Here is an 8099-nt window from a genome sequence, read left to right as displayed (position 1 = left end):
TGTGTTTGCGAGCAGAAATGTACAGGGCAGAAACCATGAGTCTGCAACTGCCAACCGGCCTCAGGTGACCCAGATGACTCAGAATCCACAACAAAGGATGAATGCAAGGCAATTCACAACTTGTTGGCGTTGTGTAGGCTTCCATTCAGCCTATTCATGCCGTTTCAAAGGGTATGTTTGCAAGAGCTGTGGAACAATGGGGCACCTCCAATGAGCTTGCAGATGAGCTGCAAGCTCTGCAAAATCTGCTAACCACCACGTGGCAGAGGAAGATCGGTCCATGGTGGATCAAAGCAATTTCGAGCTTCAGAGAGAGGAGGCAGATGCTGAAGTACACGGGGTGCACACATTTTTGACGAAATGTCCACCTATAATGCGAAATATAAAATTGAATGGCTTACCCATAGCCATGGAACTGGACACTGGCACTAGCCAATCCATCATAAGTTAAAAGATGCTTGAGAGACTGTGGTGCAACAAGGCATTCAGACCAGCCCTGAGCCCCATCCACACGAAACTGAGAACGTACACCAAAGAGCTTATCACTGTCCTGGGCAGTGCCATGGTCAAGGTCACCTATGAGGGCATGAACTGCCACTCTGGATTGTCCCGGGCGATGGCCCCACACTGCTTGGAAGGAGCTGGTTGGGCAAAATCCACTGGAACTGGGATGACATCCGAGCGCTATCACATGCAGGAGGCAAGGCATTCACCAAGCTCGACCTGACTTCGGCCTACATGAGACAGGAGCTGGAGGAGTCTTCGAAAGGCCTCACCTGCATCAACACATACAAGGGACTGTTCATCTGCAACAGATGCCCGCTTGGAATTCGGTCGGCTGCAGCGATCTTCCAGAGAAACATGGAGAGCCTACTCAAGTTGGTACCATGCAGGGTGGTTTTTCAGGACAGCATATTGGTCACGGGTCGGGACACCGTCGAGCACCTACAAAACCTGGAGGAGGTCCTCTAGCGACTGGATCGTGTAGGGCTGCGGCTGAAGAGGTCGAAATGTGTCTTCATGGCAACAGAAGTGGAGTTTTTGGGGAGAAAGATCGCGGCGGACGGCATTCAGTCCACAGACGCCAAGAAAGAGGCCACAGAATGTCACGGAGCTGTGGTTGTTCCTGGGACTCCTCAACTATTTTGGTAACTTCCTACCGGTGTTAAGCACCCTCTTAGAGCCCCTACATGTGTTATTGCGTAAAGGTGAGAACTGGATATGGGGAAAAATACCAATTAATTGCTTTTGAGAAAGCCAGAAACATTTTATGCTCCAACAAGCTGCTTGTATTATATAACCCGTGTAAAAGACTTGTGCTAGCATGTGATGCGTCGTCGTACGGAGTCGGGTGTGTATTACAACAAGCTAATGTTGCGGGGAAGTTGCAACCTGCCGCCGATGCCTCCAGGAGCTTGTCTAAGGCTGAGAGGGCCTACAGCATGATTGAGAAAGAGGCATTGCGTGTGTGTTCGGGGTAAAGAAAATGCATCAGTACATGTTTGGCCTCAAATTTGAGCTGGAAACCGATCACAAGCCCTTCATATCCCTGTTCGCTGAAAACAAGGGGATAAATACTAATGCCTCAGCCCACATTCAAAGGTGGGCACTCGCGCTATTAGCGTATAACTATACCATCCACCACAGGCCAGGCACCGAGACTGTGCGGATGCTCTCAGTCGGCTACCATTGCCCACCACAGGGGTGGAAATGGTGCAGCCTACAAACTTGTTGATGGTGGCGCAGCCCACAGACTTGTTGATGGTCATGGAAGCATTTGAAAATGATAAATCACCTGTCATGGCCCACCAGATCAGGACTTGGACCAGCCAAGATCCTCTGCTGTCCCTAGTGAAAAACTGTGTACTGCATGGGAGCTGAGCCAGCATCCCCGTTGAAATGCAAGAGCTAATCAAGTCGTTCCAGCGACGAAAGGACGAGCTGTCCATTCAGGCAAGCATGGCCCTCAGGCTTTCAATGGTGGCGGTGGCGGTGCTTCCCGACATTATTTCACATTCAATCCATTTTGAAAAAGCATCCACCACCACCAGGAACATTTTACCGAGAAACGGGCCCGCATAGTCGACATGGATCCTCGACCATGGTCTGGAGGGCCAGGACCACAAACTTAGTGGTGCCTCTCTGGACGCGTTGCTCAACTGAGCACATATGCTGCATTGCCGTACACAGGAATCTAAGTCAGAGTCGATACCGGGCCACCACACACAGGATCTGGCTCTCACTTTCATCATTTTCAGGCAGACTGCCTGTTGTGGGGTAACTGCGTAGTGCTACTCAAAAAGGGCATGTTCATCTCTTATCTCCACAGCACACACCCGGGTATAGTAATGATGAAAGCGATAGCCAGATCCTATGTGTGGTGGCCCGGTATCGACTCTGACTTAGAGTCCTGTGTACAGCAATGCAGCGTGTGTGCTCAGTTGAGCAATGCGCCCAGAGAGGCACCACTAGGTTTGTGGTCCTGGCCCTCCAGACCATGGTCAAGCATCCATGTCGACTATGCGGGCCCGTTTCACAGTAAAATGTTCCTGGTGGTGGTGGATGCTTTTTCAAAATGGATTGAATGTGAAATAATGTCGGGAAGCACCGCCACCGCCACCATTGAAAGCCTGAGGGCCATGTTTGCCACCCACGGCCTGCCTGACATACTGGTCAGTGACAACGGACCATGTTTCACCAGTGCTGAATTTAAAGAATTCATGACCCGCAATGGGATCAAACATGTCACCTCGGCCTGTTTAAACCAGCCTCCAATGGGCAGGCAGAGCAGATAGTACAAACAATCAAACAGAGCCTCAAACGAGTCACAGAAGGCTCACTCCAAACCCGCCTGTCCCGAGTACTGCTCAGCTACCGCACGAAACTCCACTCGCTCACAGGGGTGCCCCTGGCTGAGCTACTCATGAAAAGGACACTTAAAACCAGACTCTCGCTGGTTCACCCCAACCTGCATGATCAGGTAGAGAACAGGCGGCAGCAACTAAATATAAACGATGGTCGTGCCACTGTGTCACGGGAAATTGATCTGAATGACCCTGTGTATGTGCTAAACTATGGACATGGTCCCAAGTGGATTGCGGGCACGGTGATAGCTAAAGAAGGGAGTAGGGTGTTTGTAGTCAAACTAGACAATGGACAAATTTGCAGAAAGCACCTGGACCAAACGAGGCTGCAGTTCACAGACTGCCCTGAACAACCCACAGCAGACACCACCTTTTTCGAGCCCAAAACATACACCCAAAGGATCAACGACACCACTCCGGACCAGGAAATTGAACCCATCTCGCCCAACAGCCCAGCAAGGCCAGGCTCACCCAGCAGCCCTGCAGGGCCAACAATACGCCAGCCCAGCGAGGGCACAGCCAACACACCAGAACAGACATTTGTACCGAGGCGGTCCACCCGGGAAAGAAAGGCTCCCGACCGCCTCACCTTGTAAATAGTTTTCACTTTGACTTTGGGGTGGAGTGAAGTTGTGTTTCTGTAAAGCATGCACTCCCATGTTCCGCCACCAGGGAGCGCATCCCCTGAAGTCCCAAGGGATCCCAGCATCGCTTGTGAGCACTGTATATAAGCCGGCCCGTAAGGCCTGTTCCTCACTCTGGAGTATCTTAATAAAGACTGAGGTCACTGTTCCTTTAACCTCCCTGTGTGCAGTCTCATCTGTATTAGGAACACAATAACTATTCCAACGCACTCCTGGCTGGCCTGCCATATTCTACCCTATGTAAATTTGAGATCATCCAAAACTCTGCTGCCCGTGTCCTAACTCGCACCAAGTCCCGCTCACCCATCACCCCATGTGCTTGCTGGCCTACATTGGCTCCCAGTTAAGCAACACCTCGACTTCTAAATTCTCATCCTTGATTTCAATTCCCTCCATGGCCTCACCCCTCCCTACCTCTGTAACGTCCTCTAGCTCCAGAACTCTCCGTCATCTCTGCGCTCCTCCAATTCTGGCCTCTTGAGCATCCCTGATTTTAATCTCTCCACGATTGGCGGCCGTGCCTTCTGTTGCCGAGGCCCCAAGCTCTGGAATTCTCTCCCTAATCCTCTCCGTCTCTCTCTCCTCCTTTAAAACTGTTTTCTTGAAACCTACCACTTTGACAAGCTTTTGGTCATATGCCCTAATATCTCCTTAAGTGGCTCGTTGTCAAATAATGTTTGATAACCGCTCCTGTGAAAGGCCTTGGGGTGTTTTACTACATTAAAGGTGCTATATAAATGCAAGTTTTGTTGTTGGTGTTTTTACTTCCGATGGAATCATAAAAACACACCTCAGTGAGACAATGCATCTCTCACACCAGAGGCACATTTCAAAAACGCTGCAGCAATTATATTCCTATCTTTGCAATTCTGCTCACATCTGTAGTTACCAAATCACATCCTGGGAGGGCCCAAAATCATGTTTCTACAATCTCTTTAACAATTTCAATGACTCTAAAATTGAGCCTTATCAAAAATTCTGGTTCACGTTTATTATAACTGTTCAGAAGCTCAGAGCTCCAGAGACATGGACCATATACAGTAACACCTCAAAGCGCTGGAGAAATACCACCAGCGCTGCCTCCGCAAGATCCTGCAAATCCCCTGGGAGGACAGACGCACCAACGTCAGTGTTCTCGATCAGGTCAACATTCCCAGCATCGAAGCACTGACCACACTCGACCAGTTCCATTGGGCGGGCCAAATTGTCCGCATGCCGGACACGAGACTCCCAAAGCAAGCGCTCTACTCGGAACTCCCACACGGCAAGCGAGCCCCAGGTGGGCAGAGGAAACGTTACAAGGACACCCTCAAAGCCTCCCTGATAAAGTGCAACATCCCCACCGACACCTGGGAGTCCCTGGCCCAAGACTCCCCAAATTGGAGGAAGAGCATCCGGGAGGGCGCTGAGCACCTCGAGTCTCGCCGCCGAGAGCATGCAGAAAACAAGCGCAGGCAGCAGAAGGAGCATGCGGCAAACCAGACTCCCCACCCACCCTTTCCCTCAACCACTGTCTGTCCCACCTGTGACAGAGACTGTAATTCCTGTACTGGACTGTACACTCACCTGAGAACTCACTTTTAGAGTGGAAGCAAGTCTTCCTCGATTTCGAGGGACTGCCTATGATAATGATGAGTATTCTATTGATTACAAAGACGAGACTCTAGTCTATTGATAAACCAGCTTCGGATAAGCATCTACTGGGCTCAGAATCATCGAATCAAAGAAAGGTACTGCAGAGAAGGAGGCCATTCGGCCTATCATGTCTGTGTTGGTTATTTGGAAGAGCGATCCAATTAATCCCATTCCTGTGCTCTTTCCCCATAGCCCCACAGATTATTCCCCTTCAAGTATTTATCCCTTTTGAAGGTTGCTATTGAATCTGCTTCCACCACCCTTTCAGGCCGTGCATTCCAGATCACAAGAAAAACGGAATTATAAACCACAAAACCAGATAAGAAATAGCTTACTGTAAGTATGCACAGAGATTAATGGTGGAAATCATTATTGCAGATAAATATTTCTTTTGAAAGTGCATATAAAATCCCAACAAAATAGGCATGAAAGGAAATACTGCTTAGATGAGAACTGAAGCATATTTACTGGATCAGAGTGTTAAATCGCAAACGAGTGCATGGAATGGACACAAAGCCATTTATTTGTTCCTGGAGCTCCAGTTTGAGAAATAAATCCTTTACTCAGCAAATCTTTCTAATATTTGCTACGTAAAAATCCTGTTAAACTGGTCCTAGAATTAATTGATTGCAACTGATTTTTTACATGAACCTGTCTGACACTGTCCCAAACATTAATCCTTCAGAAGGAATGTTATTAAAGGTATGTTTCATTCATCAATGCACAAAAAACAAACACTTGTATTTATCTAGCACCTTTAACATCGTAAAATGTCCCAAGGCACTTCACAGGAATGTGACCAAACAAAATGTAAGTGGAGCATAAACGAGGGCATGGACAGTGTTGGATGAGCTCAAGGTTATGGAGGGTGGAAGATGGGAGGCTGGCCAGGAGAGCGTTGGAATAGTCAAGTCTAGAGATAACAAAGGCATGGATGAGGGCTTCAGCAGCAGATGAGCTGAGGCAGGGGTGGAGTTGAGTGATTTCACTTCGACTGTACTGGTTTCTGTCAGACTGTAGTGTACCATGAGCGTAGCTCTGATTCTCCAGGTAGCTTCAATGCTGCATCAAGAAATATGGCCAAAGGTCAGAGCTTCAGAATCCTAATCCTTTAATAATGTAGGGTGAAAACTGTTGAAAAAGAATAAAAGGCAAATCTAACATTCTTGTAACTCAACATTAACAATCGAACACAAGATAAATTACTTATCTTTTTCTGTACATCACATACAAACACAACAATTCCAGAACAATGGAATGAGAAAACGTTACTTACATCACTGTACTTCCAGGAAGGTTTGATACAACAGGATATTCGTTTCTAATCACTAAAAGTTACAGATAGTCTGAGCTAAAATGAATGCTGTTTACCCTCTGCTGCTGCTTGTTTTCTCTTTGGTTTTGCTTTCTCTTTTCTGTCCGATAGGAAAAATACCATCCTGTGGCTGGAGTACTTCATGATAACTACTGTGTTCAGAGTTAAACTGCTACCAACCAATATATCTACAATGGTCCTTCTCTTCTTCTTAGGCGGTCCCTCGAAGCGAGGATGACTTGCTTCCACACCAAAAAGGGATGAGTTCGCGGGTGTTGCACTGAAGGACCTAACACTCCAGGTCCCGAACTACATCCTGAAGGGTGGAAGATGCCTGTACGTGGATTTTTTTAACATGTGGTGGCCGTTGCACACCAGCCACCACACGGGCTTGACAGAGCTAGGTCTTGGTCCAGTGGCAAGGATTACCCAAGACGACTGGAAACCAGCTCTGCTGCACGGACCTAGTGCACACAAATATCGCAGTGTGGGCTGGGCCCGTGCTGCCCCTGGGCCTTTGCCTCTTCTGGGCCCTGAACGCACACCTCTCCTGGGCCCTGATCACGTCGCTCTACAATCTCTCGCCGCTCCTCTGCTGTTTTCCGCTTCTCCTGTTGTGCCTGCCCACGCTCCAATCAACGACCTGGATTTGGGTGAGGTACAATCCAGTCGCCCTTGTCCAAGTCGTCGCCCACCTGCACCAGCTCGCGCTGTTCCCCGAAGTGGCCTCTACGGTGCTTCCGGGCCACCGCACCTCTGCTCCTTTTATGTCCCCGACCTGCCGCTGGTGGTTTCTCGCAGGTCGGGGCCTCCACTCTGCTCCAATAACCTCCTCACAGACATGTAGGAGTGTATGATAACAGACTCAACTGATCACTACTTTTAGGAGGCTAAATTGGGCCACGTGGCGCCCATTTTTTTTCGGCATTACTCAGCTAAGTAACACCCAAAGTGGAGTGCGCTAGACGCCATCTTAGTATTGGCATTTGGAGCGCACATCCAGCGACCGCCATCAGCTGGTAGAGCAGCTTGGTGATGATATGAGTCAGTGTGCAATGCTAATTTGAAGCAAGCGCTGGCATTTTCCAATTTCTTGCACCAGCCAGCTCCCTATCTTAACCTCGCACAGCTGAATACGACTTTAAACGGAAAGAACGAACACCGTGCCCACTCCCCCACAACCCCACAACAGACGCCACTTAAAGGGATCTTGAACTGCTTACAGGTCAGTTGCAGGCTTATTTCTTCTGGTTGCTGGTGCAATTGCACACGTTTTGGGGGGAGGTTTTCCAATCCTTGGCTCGCTCGCATGTTCAGCCATTGTCCAATAGGAAGACAAATGGAATGTTGGCTTTTATTGCAAGGGGGATGGAGTACAAAAGTAGGGACGTCCTGCTACAACTGTACAGGGTATTGGTGAGGCCACACCTAGAGTACTGCGTGCAGTTTTGGTCTCCGTATTTAAAGAGAGATATACTTGCATTGGAGGCAGTTCAGAGAAGGTTCACAAAGAAAGTGGGTTTGAAGGAGAGAGGAAACAAGCAGGAAAAAAGGCTAATAAAACAAATTTAAAGGCACTTTGTCTAAATGCAGGTAGCATTTGTAACAAAATAGATGAGTTGACGTCATAAATAGATTTAA

Source organism: Pristiophorus japonicus, chromosome 5, assembly GCF_044704955.1.
Source record: "Pristiophorus japonicus isolate sPriJap1 chromosome 5, sPriJap1.hap1, whole genome shotgun sequence".
In the NCBI taxonomy this organism is placed as follows: Eukaryota; Metazoa; Chordata; class Chondrichthyes; family Pristiophoridae; genus Pristiophorus; species Pristiophorus japonicus.
Note: the sequence above shows the minus strand (reverse complement) of the source record.